The 24,144-nt window shown below is 49.3% G+C and overlaps 1 protein-coding gene across 1 annotated transcript in view; it reads right to left on the bottom strand.

The window, feature by feature from the left end:
- LOC144119384 (putative chitinase 10) overlaps positions 1-24,144 on the bottom strand; it is a 106,070-nt gene that overhangs the window by 38,287 nt on the left and 43,639 nt on the right. The gene's annotated exons all lie outside the window — the stretch shown is intronic.

A 24,144-nucleotide genomic window follows, 5' to 3' on the forward strand; every position in this document is an offset into this window, starting at 1 on the left:
GGCGACTACCTTAAACGGTCGTCCGTACAGGTAGGGGCGGAATTTCGACGTAGCCCACACGATGGCAAGGCACGACTCTTCAGTTGTCGAATAGTTAGCCTCGGCCTTGGAAAGGGAACGGCTACCGTATGCGATGAATTTTGCCAGCGTGTCGCTTTTTTGAAGGAGGACGGCGCCTAGGCCCACGCTGCTTGTGTCCGTATGAACTTCAGTATCGGCGTTTTCATCAAAATGCGCGAGGATGGGTGGGGACTGTAAACGACGCTGAAGTTCTTTGAAGGCTTCTGCTTGCGGCGCCTCCCATTGAAGTGGCACTTCTGCTTTGGTCAGTTGGGTCAGGGGCTCGGCGATGCGCGAATAGTTTTTCACAAAACGTCGGTAATATGAAGCTTAATAGGGTAGAACGTTGGGCCAGTTGGTGTAGCGACATAATTAAAAACTTTGCGCAGAATAACACAGGACGGGAGGAAGAAACACGCACACACATACACGAGCGCAAACTTGCAACTGTATTTTCAAAAAAGATACACCGCCTTAAGAAGCAGATAGGGCGCAAGCGTACCAAATTCGGAACATCACGTGTGGAAAGACCCACGCTCAGCGGTGGGTCTGTGTACATAGGCCAGACAGGGCGCTGTCTCAATGACAGGATCAGAGAGCATGCCAATTCTCTGGGCGCAAGTGGCGGCTCGAACCTGTCTTTGCATTGCCTCAAATGCGAACACTATACTGACAGGAATAAGAAGAAACAGCAGTGCCGCCCTTTCCTCTGTTCCACTGTTGTTATCGGGCTAGCTTCCGATAGGATGGCCTGGGAAATTGTAGAGGCCCTTAAAATTAGCACCACGGAAGGCTGCGTGAGTAAGGCTTCGGTGGCCCTTCTCGAAAAAGAACGCCTTTCTCCGCAATGGATAGCCTGCTTTTGTTGTTCAAATACGATTAGTTATGATAAGATTCTGCATGTGGCTATTCTTGATGCAATTTTTACTGTATCTATGAGCGTGCTCTTTTCTTCCCACACGTGATGTTCTGAATTTTGTACGCTTGCGCCTTCTCTGCTTCTTAAGGCGGTGTATCTTTTCTGAAAATACAGCTGCAAGTTTGCGCTCGTGTGTGTGTGTGTGCGTGTTTCTCCCTCCCGTCCTGAGTTATTCTGCGCAAAGTATTTAATTATGTCGGTAATATGTGCTCAGTTCGAGGAATCAGCGCTCTGCTTTCTAATAGGCCGGTGGTGGAAACTGTTCAGTAGCAGCTATTTTCTGCGGCTGTGGGCGTGCTACCTCCTTGCTAACAATGTGGCCTAGAAACTGCAGCTCTTAATAGGCAAAGTGGCAATTCTCTGCTTTCAAGGTTAGGCCAGACGACTTGATGTCATCTAGTACTGTTCGAAGTCTCTGGAGGTGTTCTTCAAAGTTAGAGGCGAAGACACTGACGTCAACTAAATATACCATACAAATTTGCCACTTCAGGCCTGCTAGCACTGTATCTATCACTCGCTGAAATGTTGCCGGTGCGGAACGCAGACCAGGTGGCCTCACCTTCAACTCAAAGAGCCCATCCGGAGGGATGAATGCGGTCTTCTCACGGTCTCTTTCATCGACCTCAATTTGCCAGTAGCCACTCTTGAGGTAGATTGGTGAGAAATACTATGCGTTGCAGAGCCGGTCCAGTGTATCGTCGATGCGGGGAGGGGGTGGCTCATCTCGGAGAGGACGTAGGGGTTGTCGTTGGGGCTGAGGAGTCCGTACTGCAGCAGCGTAGGTCACGGCCTGGGGTCCTGTGGCCGTCGGGGTGCCAAGTGCCTGTTGCACTTCTTCCCGTACCACATCCATGAGAGTCGCTGCTTGAGGCTGTGGGGGTGACGGCAGCAATCGGCGTAGCTCCTCGTGGACCATTTCTCGAATAACTTCCCGCAGGTTGTCGCTGGTGGTGGTCGTCGTGTCCGGACTGATTGCACAGACAGAAAAAGGGCGGTTGTACTGCCGAGCCCGGACGTCGAGGGACTTCTCGACCGTGCAGGCTTCTTGCATGAATTTCTCGACTGTTTTTGACGGCTGGCGGACGAGGCTGCCAATTAGTTGCCCTTTTAAACCGCGCATTAAAGATTGAACTTTCTTTTCCTTCGTTCATCTCGGGGTCGGCGCGGTGAAATAGGCGCTTCATCTATTCGACGTAACTACGGACGGGCTCGTTCTGAAGCTGTATCCTGGACTAGAGGAGTCGTTCGGCTCTTTCTTTCCTTACGATACTGGTGAATACCTTCAAAATTTCCCTCCTGAATAGCTCCCATGCCGTTAGAGACGACTCGTGGTTTTTGTACCACGTGCGTGCTGAGCTCTCCGATGAGAAATCGCATCATCCCACTTGTTGAATGATGCCACGCACTGAAATTGGTCGAACCATTCTTCGGGGTTTCGCCTAGGGATGTACTGAAATTTGGCGGCATCCGCGGCTGTTGCAGTATGATCGGTGCCGACATCTTTGGCGAAGTTCTGGTGCTCGTAGTGGCGTCTTTTTGTTCTCGGGTGCGGTCCGGCAGGGTCCCGAACTGAGGCTTCTCTCCCTGAAGACGTATGTTGGATCGATTAACTGCCGTTTCGTCCTCCGGTGCGTAGCGCAGAGGGCTGGCGTCACGATTTGAAGTGGGCGTCCGCTACATGGAAGGCCACCTAGCACCTCCACCAGATTTTTTGCAGGGGTGACTGCAATCCGGGGAGCGGAACGACAGCGAAAATGGCGTGTAAACAAAGCTCTTTATTTGGGCTGACTTGCGGCCACAATGGACTGAATCACTCGGCGGCGGCGTAGCAACAATCGTGCTCTGCGGTCGTCGAACAGAATGCCCGCCGCTGTCGGCCGTGCTCAATTTAATGCTGATAGCGAACTTTCGAGATAAAGTGTTCAAAGTTACTGGAACATTCTGGAACAATGTAGAATGAGCTCTGCCTGGCTGCGATCAATCAAGATAAATCTAGTCGCGTCTTGCATCGCAAACAAAGCGGTAAAGCGGCGTGCCGCCAGCTTTGAAGAATGAAGGAACACTGCAAAGGCTCGCGGCAATATACAGAGCACGAATCTTGAAAAAAAAACAAATACAAAGCCCAGCATACAAGGCGCGAACTATATGCGCACGTGTCCAACAAGAATAAAACACTCTGGCTAGAGGAAAATAACCCAGGACGCATCCTTATTTACGCTATCAATCGAGGTAAGCACTCAGAAGGAAATATAATTCTGTGAAACCAAACGCGTGTCTCCAAACTTATGTATGTAAAACGCTTCAATTATTTGGCTTGCTAATTGGTCCCTATGCCTGTACAGAATGGCTCTACTAGAAAAAAACCGGGCTGCAACAATAGGAGCGACAGTGTGGTGCAAGATCGACGGACGGTTGTCACCAGTTATTGTCGCAAGAATAGGAGCGACAGTGTGGTGCAAGATCGACGGACGGTTGTCACCAGTTATTGTCGCAAGAAATGGAGTGCTCCAGAAGCCTTGCATTAACGCATGGTGTGGTCTGTCCAATATAAAGAGCGCCACCCGAAAACGGAGACCTATAGAAAACTCCAACAGTGCACGAAACAAACTTCTGACGATGCTTGACCTGATAGCCACCGCTTTTACCACGTGACCTTATGCAGATCTGCTTTGCTGTTGTGAACAAAAGTCACTCAACTTATTAGGTGCCGAAGAGACAACGTTTACTCTTTATTTGCTGTCTATCGCCTGTAACCAATTGGACGACACGAGATTTGAGCTCCGCGATCGGGATCGCACCCGCGTCTTTCGGGTCAGCAGCCGAGCATCATAGGCACTGAGCCACCGCGGCGGCTCGAGAATGAGGACGGGTCCACATAATTATGAACGATCGCAAAATACTGCCGAATGAGAAGCTGTCGGAAAATTTCGCTGCCAGTTATTTGCAGTCGTAAGCAAGCGGAGTGGTGCTGTAAAAAAAGGAATTGAAAGTCGCTTAGCTCAGCTGCGCCAGGACTTGAGTAGCGAGAGCTACTCCACACTTAGTTTTTGGAGCTTCATTCTTCAGATGACGGGCCTCTTCACGACAAACAAAGATTTCGGTTTCGTCCGAAGCAGCTTCTCGTAGCCGACGAAGATGCCGCGCAGAGTACACGCGCTCACCCTCCGCTTCTACACCCATTGAGCACCTCACTAGCAATTTTGTAGTGGTCGTTGCTGTTGCGACTGAAGGAAGATTGAAAAGGAAAGGCGTAACGTCTCCCCGACTTTCCGAAGGGGAACGCTATCGCATGCTGGTTCGAACAAGAGAACAGACAGATAAAACAAAACCACACGAAGCCGTAATTATAATATAGAACCAATAAGAAACGAAAACACCAAGGAAAGCACACACTCAACACGCGTACACAGAACAGATTAAAGGAAAGAGTTCACCAGATATTGAGAGTCCCAGGTGAAGCGGGGATGCCTTGTAGACAGGACGGACGCGGGTTGGTGAACTGCGACGCTTTGCTGGCGTTGCGTCGAAGGAAGTGGCGGATGGGAGCCAGGGGTTAGTAGGAGCGGAGAGGACCACAGGAAGACGCCGGTGGACTCCCGTCAGCCGCCCCAAGAACTTGGCAGCAGCCGAAGAAGTGCAGCCAGGACCCGTCGAAGGCGTTCCGAAACTCCGTAGGCTTACGCAGGCTATCCAAGGAAGCCTCTCGGAAGCCCGGACTCAAAGTCCGACGGCTGCCTCCTGCGCTTGGTTTTATGGTTTATGGGGGGTTTTAACGTCCCAAATCGACTCAGTCTATGAGAGACGCCGTAATGAAGGGCTTCGGAAATTTCGACGACCTGGGGTTCTTCAACGTGCACTGACATCGCACAATACACGGACCTATAGAATTTAGCCTCCATCGAAATTTGACCGCCGCGGCCGGGATCGAACCCGCGTCTTTCGGGCCAGCAGCCGAGCTCTATAACCACTCAGCCTCCGCGGCGGACTCCCCCTCCTGCGCTTGAATGACACGATCTCCGCTGCGCTCTCCCCTTCACACCTCGGTTTTCCGACACGTCAGCTTCCCGCTCCCCGTGCTCGCCACGCTCTTCGTCGCCGTCGCCTCGCACGCACCATTCGCAGGCGCACACACGCAGCGGTCCGCTATCGACGCACCACTGTCGACGCATCGCACTGAAAAATTTGCTGAGGATTTGTTGTGCACCTCACATATGACCACTGGGTCAAGCTGAGCCGCAATCGCTGCCACGTGCAGACAGTATTTTCCCGCTAGCCAGTCACAGAAGTGAACGGAATCAGCTTTTTAATGTTTGGCATTATTAACCAAGCCAGGTATCAAAATTCTAAAGGTTACAACTTTTTTTCCTGTGATGAGCTTCTTGTTTAGGTGACGTGAGAAGTTTTAACAACGCACTACTTTTTCGTCGTGGAGGAATTCTGTTCGCTGGTCCTGAATGTGGGCGGGGCTTCACTGCAGACTTAAGTTGTGTCCGACTACAGCACTGCGCATACCCTCAGGGCTTTTATACGTCAAGCTCCATAGCCAGGAGCTGCCGCAGTGGCTCAGTGGTTATGGCGCTCGGCTGCTGGCCCGAAAGACGCGGTTTCGATCCCGGCCTCGGCGGTCGAATTTCGTTGGAGGCGAAATTCTAGAGGCCCGTGTACTGTGCGACGTCAGTGCACTAAAGAACCCTTGGTGGTAGAAATTTCCGGAGGCCTTCACTACGGCGTCCCTCATAGCCTTAGTCGCTTTGGGACGCTGAAACCCCAAAAACCAAACCAAGCCATAGCCAGTCGCAACTGCAACACCGGCGGAACGGCGCAGTTGGTTGCCATGACAACGGCGCATAGGCGGCAGTCAGACGTGACGTCACTCCTCACTACCGCATGCTCCTCGCGCATAGCATGCCTTGCGCATGCGCCGTAACCCCAATGTGGTGAACGACACTGAGGTCAACCAGTGATGACATCACTGGGATTTCATCTGCACTTGCAATATCTGTTGCCCAAACCAGCGTCGTCGCTTCAGCGGACGCGGTTTTGCCCCCACCGCGCCTCTATTTCCATCATTCCATCATTCTTAACTTTACTAATAAACTCATTTTTTTTTCTTTGAGGAATAGAAACGCTTTCGACGAAAGGAAATGACGAAGTAGATCTCAGATCTAGACATCTCGGTGGGCCCCTCAACCTTGCGGAAGCACGTGTTTTGCGGAAAGGAAACGTTTTCGAGGAAAGGAAAGGGCGCAGTAGGTGTCACGCATCGGCGCAGCGGTGGAGACCGGCATGGCAAGTGGCGAACACCCGTGGAACGGTGCAGCTGGTTGTCATAGTAACGGCGCATGCGCAGTTCCGGCTCCGGCTCACCACGCGAAACGCGGCTCGGACTAGCATAGTGCAGCTGTCGCTACAAAAACCCTCAGAGACACTTGAGACTACTTACGTGTGGGAATACGAAAGCATGTCGTGGGCACAAGTCGTCTGGTTGATGTTTGCGAACCGAAGTGATTTCAAGCGATGAGTTTTTTTTTCAAAGTACGACACCACCCATACACACACAGGCGCGTATGACACCACTCGGAACGCTGTAGGACGAACGGTTTTATCACAATTTTGATACGGAAGCCTGTGTGAAGGCATACAATTTAAAGTGCATATGTCGGTGGTTCAAATCCATAAGCAAGTTAGCCTCCAACTTGATTAGCACATGTAACCTGCATGAAAAGAAAAATGTTATGGCACCACCTGGAACGCTTTAGCACAAACGGGTGCGTCGCAATTTAGGTACGTATATCGGGAAAACCAGCTCCACACTTAGATTGAGCAGTGGCGGTTGCATATAGAAGAACGACATGGATAGGACTGTCTGAAATGGCGGTGCATGGCTTACTGTGTGCCTCATATGGCTGCTTGATATCACCCTATTTTTCTTGCCGTCGCTAGGATTTTCTGTAGCATCCACACACACACACACACACACACACACACACACACACACACACACACACACACACACACACACACACACACACACACACACACACACACACACACACACACACACACACACACACACACACACACACACACACACACACACACACACACACACACACACACACACACACACACACACACACACACACACACACACACACACACACACACACACACACACACACACACACACACGCACACACACACACACACACACACACACACACACACACACACACACACACACACACACACACACACACACACACACACACACACACACACACACACACACACACACACACACACACACACACACACACACACACACACACACACACACACACACACACACACACACACACACACACACACACACACACACACACACACACACACACACACACACACACACACACACACACACACACACACACACACACACACACACACACACACACACACACACACACACACACACACACACACACACACACACACACACACACACACACACAAGACGCGAGTTTTCTCGTAATCAGACTAATGGGATTCAACTGAAGAATGAGGCGGCTTTTACGCGTCAAAGGACCAGCTTCCAGCCAATGGCGTCGGCCTATCCTCATGACAGTGCTAGCATAATAATTCAGGTAGCGGGACTATCCCCCACCACGGAGGGAGGAACTACACTCTTGCATATTGCGGAGAAAAGCCACTTCGTTCTTGAGTGGGGACCGCAGCTTCGAAGGGGTGCAGTGAACTTCTAGTCCACTGTAGCAGGGGGGGGGCTGCATGGATGGATGGATGGTAGGAGGGCCGCCTTTGAAACGAGGTGGTGGCAGTTGCCACCATGTCGGCTTTTTTCTTTCCTTTTGTTTAACTTGTAAATTTTGAAATTCGCCAATTTCTTTAAATACGTCTTTCTACACCTCTAATCTGATGTCACCTCTCTGCTTTTGAGCTACAAATTTTCCAATCGCTTTTTGGTTTTTTCCACCGCAGATTTATTTACGTGACCACTGTTGTCTCTAAACCCTAGTGCCTCAGGAAGAGTAACTGCCTGCATCGACATCCGCCTGGATACCATCCCATTCGAGTATGGGGCATTCAATTGTTTCTACAGATTTACCACACACAGCACATGTGTCTTCTTCGTTAAATTTCTTTTTGTAGCTTCGCGTTCTAAGACACCCTGTCTTAGCTTCAAAGAGGAGGGCACTGCCTTTTGAGTTATCATAAAACGTTTCCTTCCTGATCTCCCTTTTCCAGTATCGATATAGTTCTGCACTGTGCTTCTTTTTCATTAAATTTATCCAATTTTTACCTTCCGCGTTTTTAACCTCTCGTCAAATTTTTTTTTCGTGTCCGCTTAAAATTTTTTACTTCGCCACTTCTTTCGGCACACACACACACACACACACACACACACACACACACACACACACACACACACACACACACACACACACACACACACACACACACACACACACACACACACACACACACACACACACACACACACACACACACACACACACACACACACACACACACACACACACACACACACACACACACACACACACACACACACACACACACACACACACACACACACACACACACACACACACACACACACACACACACACACACACACACACACACACACACACACACACACACACACACACACACACACACACACACACACACACACACACACACACACACACACACACACACACACACACACACACACACACACATTCACGGATCTCTCCGGAGAACACTCGGACCGAAAGAATGGACTAGGCGACGGGTGCACCCACAGAAACGCACATTTAATACACCCTACGCGACACACAGACTAGAAGAAAAAAGTAACAGAACTAACACAAAACACAAAGACTATAAGTACACACGACCCGGGCAAACTGCTACCAGCGTCTACTACTAGCGTTCTACTATTCGTGGCCGGCGTTCGTGCTCACGGTTGGTTCGGTGCGGCTGCGGCGTTGTATGGATCCAGTATCCGGCGTCGAGGCGGCGTTCGACATGCTTGGGCTGGCGTCGCTGGCGGCGTCGCTGGCTGCGTCGTATAAGCTCCCGGTCCAAGCTCCCGTGTAGGTGATGCCGGTGTGTTGGCGTTGGGGGCACCACCCGTATGGGTGGCAACAGCGCTGGAGACACCCCTGGCCGTAGCAGGTGGTAGCGTCCTCCGTTGACTCCCTGGAACGGGCTCAGGCACGGCAGGAAGTCCACGATGCGAAGCCGTAGAATGCGAGCTCACCGGAGCAGTAGCCGGCGCCGCTCCCTTCCAGCCGATGTGTCCCTGACCCGCCGGAGCCTCCGCTTCTCTGCTGTTCCCCCCGTGCCTCGCTCTCACTCGCCCTTTTATAGCCTCGGTGTTAGTCCACGTAAGCCTTGTCGTCGTCTTCTTCTCTTCTCCACCAATCATCTCTCTCCACCTCACCGAATGCTTCTTCTTCCTCTTCTTTATTCTTCGGTTAATCCACGTAGTCTTCACCACTTTCCTTTAAAATTTAATTTAGGCTCTTTAATATATGTGACACACACACACACACACTCACTCACACACACGCACGCACGCACGCACGCACACACACACACACACACGCACACACACACACACACACACACACACACACACACACACACACACACACACACACACACACACACACACACACACACACACACACACACACACACACACACACACACACACACACACACACACACACACACACACACACTGACGCCGCTGGCTTTCTTCTAATAGGTCCAGTAATGCTTTCGCATTAAAAATTTGCATAGCGCCATATTCATTCTGCAATTGCAAATCTCGTTCTAAATGTCTTTCAATCTACGGCCGCAGTCGTCCTTCAAATATGACGGACGAAGCAGTCCTGATATTTGACGCCGCAATAAGCTTTCCAGAGTGCGTGTCGCTTTCCAAGCATTTCGGCTGAGTGTCGCATTAGGAGAGCCGTGTAGAAAGCCTCTACGCGTGCCGGAAGCACTACCCCGTACACATTCTCCGTGTGTCTGCAGCTTCCACATTTCACTAGAATTTTATAGCTCTAGCTGTTAATGCGATGATTGCCGTTAAAAGAATGTTTGTAGTCGCCGTAGTTTTCGTCGCAACCCACTAGTCAAAATGCGTCCTTGTAGAAGCGCTTTCTGAAAATAAACAAAGCGAAGGATGCAGTAAAAGGGCATTTTCGTGTTCGACGTCATTTCACGTACGTGCAACCATAGGTGACTGAAATGAGGGAGACAATGGGTATCCCGCAAGGTCTGCTTTTTGTTGCGTGAGCTTTCACACTGAGCTCAGCGGAGCCGTCGCGTGGATGAAGCCCGTCCAATGTGACCGATCGAAGCGGAAAGATGAGACAACGAATGGAGGGTCGAAGACGGGACAAGGAAGGTACGAAGTAGGGGGAGAAATCGGAGGGTCGCTGCAGTCGATAGAGAGGTGAAAAGAAGAGCTAAAAGGCAATTTCCATGAAAAAAAAGGCGAGAGCAACTAAAGACAAGAACAGCGGCCGATGGAGAAATTAGACAAGAATGCGGAGTAAAAAACTCCCAGGATGGTTAGGACTATGTAACGCGAGATTCAGTGATAGCTGTTTAGGCTTAGCTTTGGGGCTATTTTGGGGCAGAAAAGATAAGATAAAGAGTAATCTCATATCGCACTGGTGTAGTGGTCAAGTGACTCACCCCTTTCACTGGCAGGCGGCTGTTGCAAACAGAGACACCTGTATGGTTATGCGACCCGGTGACATCCACCCGGTGATGGATGTCATTAACGTACCGCCGGTTACGCCGACGGAGACGACAGTGGTCGCGCAAGGCAGGGACGGGCGCCTAACAGCTGTCGCTATAAAAAGCGGCAGGGCTGCGAAGAGACGAATAGAAAGGTGTGATTTTTACACACGCGCAGCTGTGCTTCCGCTGCTGGCTATTGGAGCCGCAAAGGAAGGAAGGAATGAACATCTATTGAGAGGAGGAATATGGCTGTTAGAGCGAATCAGGCGAACTTTCAGTCCAAGACCGCAGTGGCGCTGGCCGATGCTGTAGAGATGGTGATGAGCGCCTCTTGGGCTTCCGTGGTTGCAGTGGTTGGCGGCACTGCTTTAAGGCCGCATTGAGCGGCTTTAGGTAGTGGTATTTTGAGTGCACGTGCATGTGATATGGAGAAATGCGGTGGTGACGCAGCACCATGGGCAAGCAATTATATATATAGCGCTGGTGGTTCAGGAGGGAGAGAGTCTGGGCTCGGCGGAGCGTGTAGGCACCCAGCGATGAAAGGTGTTTGCGAGGAGGCTAAAAGCGTCGACTCAGCCACAAGGCCTGAAGGCGTGCACAGCTGTGGGCCGAAAGGGGCTACATGTCTGGCCTCTGTGCCCGGTTGGTGTAATCATAAGCTAGGGTGTCAGCCCTGGCCTTGCCTTCTACGCCTTTATGACCGGGGGCCCACGTGATCTTGGTAGAAGGCCCCGTGAGCAGGTCCCATCGATTCTGTCGGCAGCTCGGAAGCGAAGCGCTAGGTGAGATGGAGCTCAGTCAAGATTCTCACTGCGTGCAGCCAAAAAAACAAAAATTGGAGGGACACTTCAGCTCCGCCTTAAGAGTATGGTGCGACGGCGTTCATGGGTTGGTGCCCATATATGCGGAATTCGACATTCTCGAAATTCATGAATCCCTAGGAGTGCTGATACCATTCCTGGCGCAGAGGTGCAGCGCTCAACCAACGCGCTACTGCCCTAACGTGGCAAGTGCTGCCGCCGGTGAGGCTTCTGCGACCCAGGTCGCTCTTCCCGTGTAGCCTCTAGCGACTAATCATTAATTCAACTGCCGCCTGCCACGGAGATCAGTTTTCTCGCACTCTTGTGAGCAGGCTGTGATGACTACACATGGTCACGCGACCTAGCTGAGTCATCTAGGCTTTAACGGCCCCGTGTCGCAGAAAAACCAACCGGTTCCGTCGTCTGCGGCGTTGGCCGTGAGCGAAAAATTCCAGAAGTATTAATAAATAAAAACGAGTAGGAATTTGGTCGACTGGGGGATCGAGCCGGGTACTCCGGAGTGCGAGACGAGCGCGCTAACCACTCCGCCACGCCAGCTCTTTTTTTGCCTTTATTGCCTGTTTCGACAGTTTACAACACATCACAAAGATATGTTCTGCTATGCACTCTCAAACATCAAGAGCGGACATGCGTTTCACTCATGTGAGAAAATCAAAACTGTTTCAAAGAACCCAACTCATCCCTCAACTCGATAACTTCACCTCAAAAACATAACTCCTTGTACACTTCACGCAGCCTAAATATGTTTTCTTTGAAGTAATCCCGGACAGACCGCGCATCTTCATCGCAGTGTCGTGCAGCCATTCTGCTTCGCCAAATGCTGTGCAGGCCAAGAAGGAAAATTACATCGTATTTATAAAGATCCAGCTCAACGTCCAGGAATCGTATCCCATACGGCGTCAGGGGTAAGTCTTTTTTTATTGTACGCTAGAGCACGTCCTACAAAAGAGCAGCGCATCTCATCAATCAATAAAGACGTGTTCTTTTGACTCTGGTTTGTGAATCAACAAGCAGTCAGCAGCCCATGGTAAAAACAATCCCTTCTCCTCCATCCATGTTTTAACCGGCAACGTACCAATGTGCAACTTGAAGAAAAACGTCTTCACACCCACTGGCATCACCATTTTCCTTACTCCTGGCGTCCTTTCCTCCTTGGCCTCCACTATACAGAGATCGATATATTGGCTCGGGGAAGACACAGTCAAGCAAATCTTTTAGCAATTTCGTACGCGTGACATTTAAAAGGTATTCCAAACTGAACCGAGCATTTAGAAACCGGGAAGAAAAGCTCCGCCGCACTAGCTCGATAGTTTGGAATGAACAAAGGCGCGTCTAGTAAATACGGTGTTGATGTAGAAGGGTGCTTTAGATACATGCACTGTGGTGTATGTTAGTAATTATGAGCATAGAAATTACAGAAGTCGCTGTCAAGCAAGCAGGAAAGTACGTTTCCGCCCCCTTTCCTCTTCACTTGGCGCGCACGTAGAGCCATCAGGCGGCGCCCACTACGACCACTCCCTCCTTCTCCTCCTCGCAATGTACGCAACTTCCCCAGCGCCTCCCGCTCGTCTCGTTCGGGTGCAGTGGGGCGGTGCGGAATCACGCAGTGAGCGGCGAACAACGCAGGGCACATCCGAGGCGCGTTCACTACCAAGCTTGCGTCTTGCTGCCCGTTTGCTGGCGTTCGTGACATCGGGTTTGTCGGGAACGATGTGCCGACGAACTGCGACTGCAACTTGAGTCCTGCGCGTTTCGGCGGTATGAGGATTCCCAGGGTCTAGAATGTAGAGAATGACCTTCTACATATATTGGAATTAACCCATTACGCTATCACGTCATACCCTCAAGGCTCAGCTTGAGTGTCCCCACCAATTTTTTCTCCGGGATTTTTCCCTGAGAACATTGACGCTGACGACGCCGACGATGACGCCGGATTTTCTGCAGTTAAAGGGACACTGAGGAGAAATTGAAGTTGGCTTGTATCGATAGAATACCAGCTCCTGATCACAAAAACGCCGCTCTTACTGAAAACAAAGCTCTTGTAAGGTAGAAAATAGCAAGACCCAAAATACAGGTATCGCCACCACAGGCCAATCTCGCAAGTACAAGCGTGGTGACGCCATGGGACAAGAGACGCCACCTTGGAAGAATTTTCCATCCTACTTGGGTTCGCGAATTTCTGAGGCTGACAAAGGTAGGTTGCGCAGATCAATACTGAAGTAAGTTTTGTTTAAAAACCAGTAGTGCACTTTTATCACACAAGGAAGGCAGGCAAAAGACCAGCTGAATGTTGGAAGCAAAGAAAACGGATGCTTGGCGGCGCCACAGGCGGCCAGGAGAGTCGATTTTTTATGGCGCTTCGCGTCTATGAGCTTTGCGTGCCCTGTGGTTTTGTTTTTGACGCGCTTTGATTTACAAGCGCCGAACAGCAGAGGAACTCCAAGTGCCGCTTCAAGTGCTAGTTAGCCTTTGAAGGAGCCAGTTAAGGCCTGTCAGATGATCGCCACGGTCGATGAAAAGCCATGATGGCACGATGGTCGGTGATCGTACAAGGCAGCACTTGTGTATTCGCACGCTCGCCCGGCGAAACATTTCCGGCTGTGCCAGTCAACTTCAAACTACTTAACGCAAATCGTTTATTAATGACGGGAGACAAAGTACAAGTCAGTTCAGAAAAATTGCTGATGGCCTAGCTCTGTTAGGCCAGGATATACCTAGCGAAAGCGCAGAGATTTCTGCATCAGAAGAGTGCATTCACTAGATGCGCCTTTATTAACGGCTCTAACTTGAGCCGTGAACTTGAGCCGTCGTGGCGGAGCGGTAGCGTTCCCGCCTCAAACGCCGAAGGCCCTGGTTCGATTCCGAATCTCGGCACCAGACTTCTTCTCTTTTATTCAGTGAGTTGGCGGGGGGTTTCAGTGGCTCCCATGGATGCCGCCGCTGCATACGTTGGTTAGCGGTTAAGCGCAGGCTCTGTTAATACCGAATCTACACGGGCGACCTTAACCACAGTTAAGGCAACTACGGTTCCCCGTAACTATAGTTAGCCGCTCTCACACGGCAGACGAAACTGCAGTTACGCCACCTAACCACGGTTACCCAAACCGAGCTTGCTGACCACCGTTTGCTACCTTAACCGACAAGATAGCGGCGCCCGTGGCAGCAGCAACATCGAACGACTCGTCCTCTCAGAGTTGTGTCATTTGGCTTGATTCAACAACCGCGGCCCTGATACGCATCGGATACGGATCTGATACGGTAACACGCGCAACGCTCGGATATATGTTGCGATTGTAGCGGAACTGAACGCCGGGCTGCCGCCGGGACAAGGCCCATACACCAGCAAACAAGTGAAGCTGAAAATGGAAAACCTCAACAAGAAATACGGTAAGTGCGACCTTTACCGAACGATGCTCGTGCCATCGGGTTCTTGGCGCTGTTTTCATAGTGCAGCTGAACTGCTTACGTCAGCCTCGCATGTGCGACAGTAGCATGTGTTGTCGCTGGAGCAACGCGTCGATTCTCTTCGCCGTCGTCGCACAGTTCTGGAGTGTCGAAGACGATCTTGAGAATGCATTGTTGAGGTAGTAAAGAATCGAGAGTAATGACCCCAGGCAGGAGCAGCATACGCAGCACTTAGAATCTTCGCTCGTGCACGCGTGCACGGCGCTGCATGCAAACTTCTACTTCCTCGTTACACACGTGTTGTTCGTCGTTTTTATTTGCAAATTTCGAGCTGCAGCGCTGACAGCATTGCTATACGTGTCGCTATTTCTGGCCACCTGCTAGAGCCACAATGTAGTTAATTGAATTTCTGATTTATTTCATATTTCTTTACCAGGCTTCACTGTGTACTAGCAGCATTTGTGAAGTAGTATACACAGTGCAGCCTCGGAAAGATATATGAAAGAAATAAATCTAGAAATGAACCAAGTAAGATGTTGCTAGAATGACAATAGTTGAACCATAATGCACAGTCGTGGCTTCAATTGCAAAACAGCAACTAGCAGGATGTAGTTTAGCCACATCGCAAATGTAAATTGCATGCATTAATTTCACCAGTAACTGTCATTAGACACATCTATGAAATTTTATTCTTGCATTGAGAATGTGTACAGTGAAGCTTAATCCAGTGAGAGAAATGCTGTGATCACAGCCTTCAAATGTTTTTTTAGCAACACATTTTATAGCTCATATCATTTTTATTTGTCCAGGCAGCTGAGACGGACAGGCACTTCAACTGGGTCCGCTCGTGTCCCATGGATCTTCTACTGGCAGCTCCAGTTTCCTCGGCGGCCTTCCCATCAACGATGATGGGCGAGTCGAGGAAAGTTTAGAGGTTATTTGTGATTTATACCATTGCGTGCAATCTGTCGTTCAGATCACTTCAGAATTCTATTGCTGCTCATTTCTCAGTGCGGAACTTATACTCATTATAAAATGCTGGCCTACAATAGATAATAAAGAACAGACTCAAGCAGTTGTGTAAACCACTCCCACAAGCATGGGCACTGGCCTCCACGTCTACATTTTTTTCCTTGTGCTGTTGTTCTTTGTCATGAAACGTGAACCAACTAGCCAAGCAACTCTCACTGCTCGTTCATAAGTCCTTGTTTTTTTTCTAGCAATTATACATATCGGTGGTTAGCTGGTTGTCTCCCCATATACTTAATGTTACCATGCCAGAGCAAATAACTCTTTGTTGTACAAAGAGTTCAATGTGCGTTGCTGGTTTAGGATACGTCCTTTTTTTTCAAGTGGGAATCATATGTCAAGAGGCACACACTGCAGATGGATACGACTTAAGTCTCTAGTAAGATGAAGTTATGGTATGCACCAGAATTTTGGTGCCTTTATTTGCGTGATATATTAATATTGCTACTGCTGTATGACAATTCATCTTTCACACCTGTGCATATGCAGCTTCACCTTCATCCTTATCTCTTGTAGATACTCATCGTCGTCCATTGATTCTATTAGCAACTGGGCTTGAATACAGTGGAGTAATGCAGCAATCTGTGGATCATAAGCTGTTATTGCGAACTGTTGTTTCTCTACAGGGACACTGAAGGGAAGTAGCAAAGTGGATAATAAATTTCTATGTGATATCTGTAATGCCCAAGTATTCAATAAAACAAAGTGGTGGGCTAGTTGGTGATTCGTACTTGGAATGAACGACAGCGTAAAAAAGGACAACCACAGAAGAGAAGCTTTCTTTGTGTAGTGTCCTCTTCTGTGGTTGTCCTTTTTTGCGCTGTCTTCGTTCGAAGTATATAAGTAATGTCTGTATTGTATTGCGTTTTTGTCTATAAGCTCTTTGTGCATGCTTTCTGTATTTATTGCCATTTCACATAAAATACACTCAATTGCAGGTTCAGTGCTGTCTATTCCTTCTTTCTGTATCATCCCATTTTTCGTGCAGTTCTTAAGCCTTGAATGATGAACCAACTGACCCAGCAATCCTTCCTTTGGAACCATTGCACAGACTCAGGGGAGGGGGGGATTCAGAGTAAGCTACTCCCACAACCATGGGCATTAATGGCAATGGGAAGCGGAAATGGCACTTGCATCTTCAAATCGCAGCGCCTTCTCGTGCCAGACTTCGCACCTCACCTTCCATGTACTTCTGTTCAACGTAACCTCATCAGCTCGATTTACCCTTGGTCAACCATGCCCCACATGCTTGCAGATGTTTAACATATTGCTTGTTATTGACTTTGATCAGCTTGGTATACTGTCTTGTCCAGCTGTTCATTCATTTATTTATTTGTACATACTGCAAGCCATAACTTTGGCCCAAGCAGGAGGGCACACAATTATAAAAGCCGTAAAACCATTAGCCGCAACAGCCACAAGTCATTTAAAGGACATAAAATCCAACATTCATCACAACACCAACACTAGGAGCCGTACAAAAATCCTCCAACTCCTTCACAAAATATTTCGAGTCACATAAACCTAAAGGAAGGCGATTGAACTCCGCAACAGTATTCAGGAAAAAACTGAACTGAACCCATTGGTTCATGTAAAAGTTGGGGCTAGGGAATGCTGATGTATATGTCTGGATCTTCATATATCTATTTAGTTATGTTCAGAAAAACAAAAAATTTGAACCGCTGCCTTCTTTCCAGATTGGCCATCATAAGTTAGTGTTTTTGTCATATATATTATGGAAGCGGATGATTTCATTACATGAAGACACATTTAATATCTTTTCTGAGATGATAACATGTTGTCTTGTATGTTTCATCATTTTCAGCTGCCAGTTGTCAATGAGGCACCACACGGCTCGGAAGTGCTCCTGTCATGGGAGGACAGCCTGCCTGAAGGAAGAAGAAGAGACGACCTCGCACAACTTGCGGCCAGCTCCCCCATTTGCAGTGCCAGTGCTGCAGTACCTGTACTGCAAAGCACAGGCAGCAGCAGCGGCGACACAACAGAGCCAGTGCTGGCGTAAGCAGCAGTGCCACAGCAGGGCCAAGCAGTAGTGCCGGTGCTGGCACAAGCGCCAAAAGAAGGGAACCCCAAAAGAGCCGCCACAAGCGACAAGGATCTGCTATAGAGCAGCTAGTTGCCGTGCATAAAGGAGAAAGCGAGGCAGCAGCAAAGGCCGACCGCAAGGCACACAAAATGCGCGAGATAATAGTGCACCTCCAGAAGGAAGCGAATACCATAAATGCGAGCATGGTGCAACTGCTAGCAAAGTTTCTAGACAAAAAAGAAAATAATGACTCGCTCAATAAAGAGTGATCAAAACAGCTGGAATTTATTTGATATTACAGCATGTGATGAGATGAAAGATCTTTTACTGCTGAAAGTTTTGTATTGTGTTTTAAACAGTGAATTGTATTGTGCGGGCTGGCTACCGTAGTAGCTTGCAGTATTAGTTATTAACAGAGCCCATGCATACACTGCAGGGGTACACAAGTGTAATAATAAAACAAGTCTGTTGCAAGTACATTGCTGCTGCTCTCGCAGTAACACTCCACCTGCTTCCCCACTCAGAACCAATGGCTGTTGCATGTTCACCAGGAACTGTTTGCTACAAGGCTGATATCTTTTCAGGAGGACACAGGGGCGCAACAAAAACACACGGACAAGAAGTAGACAGGGACGAGCGCTTACTATCAACAGGCTTTATTTGACGTAGACCGTTAATATACTTTCGCCAACCCAAGCGCCACTGTGCGAATCCCTGTCTACTTCTTGTCCGTGTGTTTTTGTTGCGCCCCTGTGTCCTCCTGAAAAGATATGAACCAACACGCCCAAATACAAGTACTTCTGTGCTGATATCTTTCTTGCAACATAACTTTTTTTTTTTGGGGGGGGGGGCAAGTTATAGAACAGTGGGGAATTTGGACGACAGCAAAATAGTAATGACGTGAAATTGTGCACAGAAAGCGTACTTTGGTTTAACGAGTCGGGATGGGAATGTAATGAAATTTATCACACTAAGTCTTTCAAAGCCCTCACCATTGGGTCACATTTACGTCACATTTTTGTGTTTCCTTTGTGTGTGGATGATGTGGCAAAAATATGAAGCTTCCAACTGTGACCGACATGATTTCGTTACCTTCAGAATAAAGTTGAATGGCGCAACGGAACAAACACAGAGACAGAAAAAGCGCCACTGCTGTGTCTTCCTGCTTTTGTTCCTTTGTGCCATTCAACTTTATGATGAACCAACTACATAATGCCTCAGCAAGTACTTCTGCTTTCAGAAGTATGAGTGCAAGACTAAAAGCTTGTACTGCTTGACAAGGTACCAACAAGTTGCTGATTGGCAATGTGGCAAGACGATGGCCAGTTATACACGAAAATTATAAGCAAACAGCAAGTGATAGAATAGCTGCCAATACGCAGACCATGTGACACAAACACAATGAAAAAGGTAGTATAATGGCAATGAAACAGCAACATAAACAGCAGTGCTCAACAAGAATGAATCATAAAAAATTGAAAGCTTATGCTGGCATTTTACTCTCGTCTGTGAGCAAAACTGTTTGAAGAAAGAGATTTGTTTACAGGAAGTAATGAAATCTTCATTATTGGTTCATTAGAGATCGTTGCATGTAGGTGAAGGTTTGTTTGTCATAAGGAGTACTAGTAGTTGGTACGAACCACTTCGTTTTGTAGTTTAACAAGAACCAATAATTAACATTAGCTATATAATGCAAGACTATTTTCTGAAAGCCTGGATACGACGGCAGCTTTTCAATGGAGGTGTAAAGCAAGACACTCGTGTACTGTGCAATGTCAGTGCATGTTAATAAACCCCCATGTGGTCGAAAATTCTGCAGCCCTTCACTACGGCATCACTCATAGCCCAAGCCGCTTTGGAACATGAAACCCCATAAACCAAATCAAACCTATTTTATGAAGCACATGTAGGTTACAAAATTTACACTAGTTGTAACACTCATAACCTTCACCCCGGTAAGGAGTATGCATCATGTGCATGCAATGGTAGCCGTTTAAGGTGAGCCGAACCCAGAGTCTGCTCCTTCAATATTGTGTGTAGCTCCATTCAAGGCTGTCCGTCTTGGCAGAGGTGTCCTTCTTAGCTGCTCTTGGGTTTCCCACGGACTGGGTTCTAGTTCAAGGCAAGGTGCTTGGCCAATGCGTTACTGATGGCCGCACCTGACGTCTCTTCGCGGTTGCTTTTGCACACCGGCTGAAGCCGCTTTTCATTAGCGCTCTGCAGCACACCAAACCAGCTTAAATCACAGTGGTCACTGAGCTGCTCACAAATGTGCAGCACAAAAGCAGCATGGATAAAAAAATTGACATTGTGGATGTCACACTTAAGGCCTTTCAGCACCATTCTAAAGCATGCCTTGACACGTCCAAAAGCATTTTCGACAACACGTCTGGCACTCGGCAGCCGGTAGTTAAATGTCTGTGAGGGGAACCCAGAGGCACCTGCAAGAGGAACAGCTTCATCAGGTGCATCGGAAAGAGAAAGCTTGATCATCAAAAAGAATTGTGCCAATTCCCACTCCTTCAATGAGCTATGTTTCTTGTCGGAACAGCTCATTAGCCAGAGTAGCTGGCAGTCGAGACTTCTGAAACAGTGCCGGGTCATTGTTCCTACCAGGGCTCCCAACATTCGTGCATAGGAACCTGTATGTGTGGTCGACGACAGCAAGTAGAGCGACACTGTACCACCCCTTTATGATTGTATTATTCAGCAGCTTCTTGCTTTGAGAGCCGCACCTCGATATGACAGCCATCCACTGCTCCGACACCTTGAGAGAAACCACAGGCTGCTGTGAATTTACACATGTGCTCGTAAAGCTCAGCTGGTGTTGGGAAATGCACAAATCGTACTTCCAACTACTCCACTACAACGCCGCAAAATTCGTGAAATATTAAATTAACGCAGTGACTGCTGTGAATTTACACGTGCTCGTGAAGCTCAGCTGGTGTTGGGAAATGCATAAATCGTGCTTCCAACTGGTCCACAAACACGCTGCAAAATTCGTGAAATATTAAATTAACTGACGCAGTGCTCATGTCAAAAAAGTTGACAGCAGCCCGCTCTTCTGCTGATGTTGCGAGGCGGTACAAACCGATCGCCACGCGTTTCTCCAGTGGAATCGCTTTCCGCATGTTGGTATCTTGCCGGCTCATGCTTCCACAAACAGCCACCATGTACCGGAATGTGCCGCGGTTGATCCGAATGTTTTCTCGGAGTCCGCTGTCCAGAAGGTGCGGAAGCGTGGTCTCGTACCACGAGTCTGGGCGCGGGTACGCCGACAGATTTCGCTCACGGACGGACAGGTGCGCCGCCGCCAACAAAAAGAGCTTCGGCCGCCCCCGGTATCACTTCCTCGTCTCTTCCACCATGGCAATTTCAGCGCTCAGCGCCAGCATCTGTACGCGCAGGCGTTGTAGCGCTGCCTGATGCGCCACGAACGCAGCCCAAAATTGAGCGTCGCCCTCGTTCACGACAGGCCTGCTAAAGGCCAACATGGGCTTGACACACAGGACGTCCGAAGGATCTTAACTACACAAGCACAGCACTCACTGTGAAAGAAAAGCCACGAAAATAAGCAACGATAGCAGTGAGCAGCGATGCGTCGCAGCCAGCAGTCACGGGGAAAAGAGGCTAAAGTAGCCAAAGTAGAACGCTCAGTCGGCTACGAAGTCGACCTCGATCATTGTTTAGAACTTGTTTTTAGATTTCGGCTAACGACAACCAAAAGCGCAAAGAAAAAAGTTTTTAAGCAGGCCTTAGCACAAGAAACAACGTTTTTCCTCTTATGTGTTCTTTTCAACGTAGCCCTGTTTAATAATACGCCTCAGTGGGCGACGTTTTAACTTCAATGAGGTGAGTATCACATGATCTGTTTCGTCGCACTAACCGAGATGGCTAAACTGTGTGTAAGCGCGGCGAACTGCAGTTAACTCTAACCGCGGTTAACCGCCTTAACGGCAGTTAAGCTTAACCACTGTTAAGGCTGCCCGTGTAAAGAGGGTATAAGGCGCGTTTATGCTGCGGCGAGGCGCGCGCGCGCGCTGCACGGCGAAGTCAGGTCGGTCAAAGCGAGACCCTCTATACTCCAACTGCACTTGACCGCCGACGCGTTCGGCGGCTTCGGCGCACTCTGACCGCACTGGCGGGGAGATGGATCATGTATCATTTCTCGCCGAGTGCGCCAGCCGCCGCCGGCCCGGCCAGACTTATTTGGCTCCGCGGTGAGGTGCGCGTTATATTCAATAGCTGCGGCAGTTGGGCGGAGCAGTTCTTTTCGAGCTCGGCTATTTTTATCCATTCACAGTACATATATATCTGAAGGTTTATGCAAGTGGGCGAGAGAGCCAGATCTAGTGGACCCGTTGGATCTAGCGGAAGCCGCTGAAGCGTCGTGCGCCGGCTTTAGTTTCAAGCCGCCGACTTTAAACGCGACCGCCCTCGAGCACCCATTTGTTTTTTTGTGGCAATAAATAAACAAATAAATAACTTGGCCCTTGCAACCGTGGGAGACCTCAACGCCGCCTGCTGCGCAGTGCAACCACGCCGTTCAAAGAATCACAATCCGTTGGCCCCAAAGCCCCGGCCAGCCTCCGATGGGCGCAAGGCGCCGACTTTGTCCTGGCCCCTTGCGACTCCCCGCACTGGGGTTATGATATTTATTTTGCAACGGCTGCTCTCTGAGGAAGGGGGAAACCACCCGCCGGCGCCTAACCTAACCGTGCTCCCTCAAAAGCATCGCACGCTCTGTGGGGCTGAGGTGGCTGAAATGCAGGCCAGAGTTTTTTCGAGAACTACGTCGTCGGGTTCGGGAACGGGATCCATCGTAACGCTCGCAAGACGCCGGTGCAAACGTAAACGAAGCGACGGTGGCGACTCCCGATAGATGCCTTCAACGTGCGGCGGCGGTACCTTTCATTTCGGCAGCTGCTAGACCGCACCGCTAGCTGCCAGAAATCACGGAGTCTCCGTTTACGTCACGTTTCACGTCAGTCCGTTCTGTGTCGTCATAAGAGTTCTCCGTGTCGTCATAAGAGTTCTCGAGTTTGAATCGGAGCGGCGGGAAAAAATGTTCAACTTCGAATCCAAATTTCTTTGAAGTAAATGCATCTTTCGCTCCCGGACAAGCGTCAACAAAGCCATGAAATGCCGAACTATCAGATATTGCTAACAAAAAAAATTTGATAGGGTTCTCCTCAGTGTCCCTTTAAAGTTCTCATCATCAGTTGGACTACGCCCACTGCAGGACAGAAAAGCTTCTCCCATATCTCTCCAACTACCTTTTGCCAGCTGCGGCCACTCCAATCCCCGAAAGCTTCTTACTCTCATCCGCCCACCTATTTTTCTGCCGCCCCCCGCTACGCTTCCCTTCCCTTAGAATCCACTCTTTTGTCCTCAAGGACCAGTGCGGTTATCTTGCTTTCGCATCACATGCCAAAAACCCATTTCTTCCTCTTGATTTCGACTGGGATACCATTAACCCGTGTTTGTTCCCTCGCTCACTCTCTGCCCGCTTCCGGCCTCTTAACCTATCATTTTTCTTTCCGTAGCTCGCTGCGTTGTCCCCAACTTAAGCTGAACCCCTTTTGTTAGCCTCCACGTTTCTGCCCCATTCTTATTTTTCTAGTTATTTTGCTCTCGTGCGCAGGATATGCTGTCACTAGCTGCACTAAGTAAACGTATTCCCTTACTAGTTGCGGGACCTAGCTACCAAATGTTCTCTATAAGACAACAAACCGAAAAACCAGCGCAAGCGGATGGCACAGCAGCCGCCGTGCCGTAGTGCTATGGGTGGCGCAGGGGACGGTCGTAGCGCTCTTGAGGCTCGCCGCCAAGACCGAAGCAGCCCGAGGAACGGCGGGCGACTAAGACCTTGCAAGAGCGAGAGTGGCGCCGGCGACAGCGCGTAGGGTGCGGACCTCCGTATCTGCCGTCTCGAACGAAGTTCGTGCTTGGAGAGCCACGCTGGAGCGTAGCAAGTGTCAGCGCGACTCAGCCGAAGGCTCACGCCCAATGCTTACGTGAGTCGTTGCCAAGTTTATCCATCTTTTTCTGTGCGTATCCGTTATCGA

This window comes from Amblyomma americanum, chromosome 2, assembly GCF_052857255.1.
Source record: "Amblyomma americanum isolate KBUSLIRL-KWMA chromosome 2, ASM5285725v1, whole genome shotgun sequence".
Taxonomy (NCBI): domain Eukaryota; kingdom Metazoa; phylum Arthropoda; class Arachnida; order Ixodida; family Ixodidae; genus Amblyomma; species Amblyomma americanum.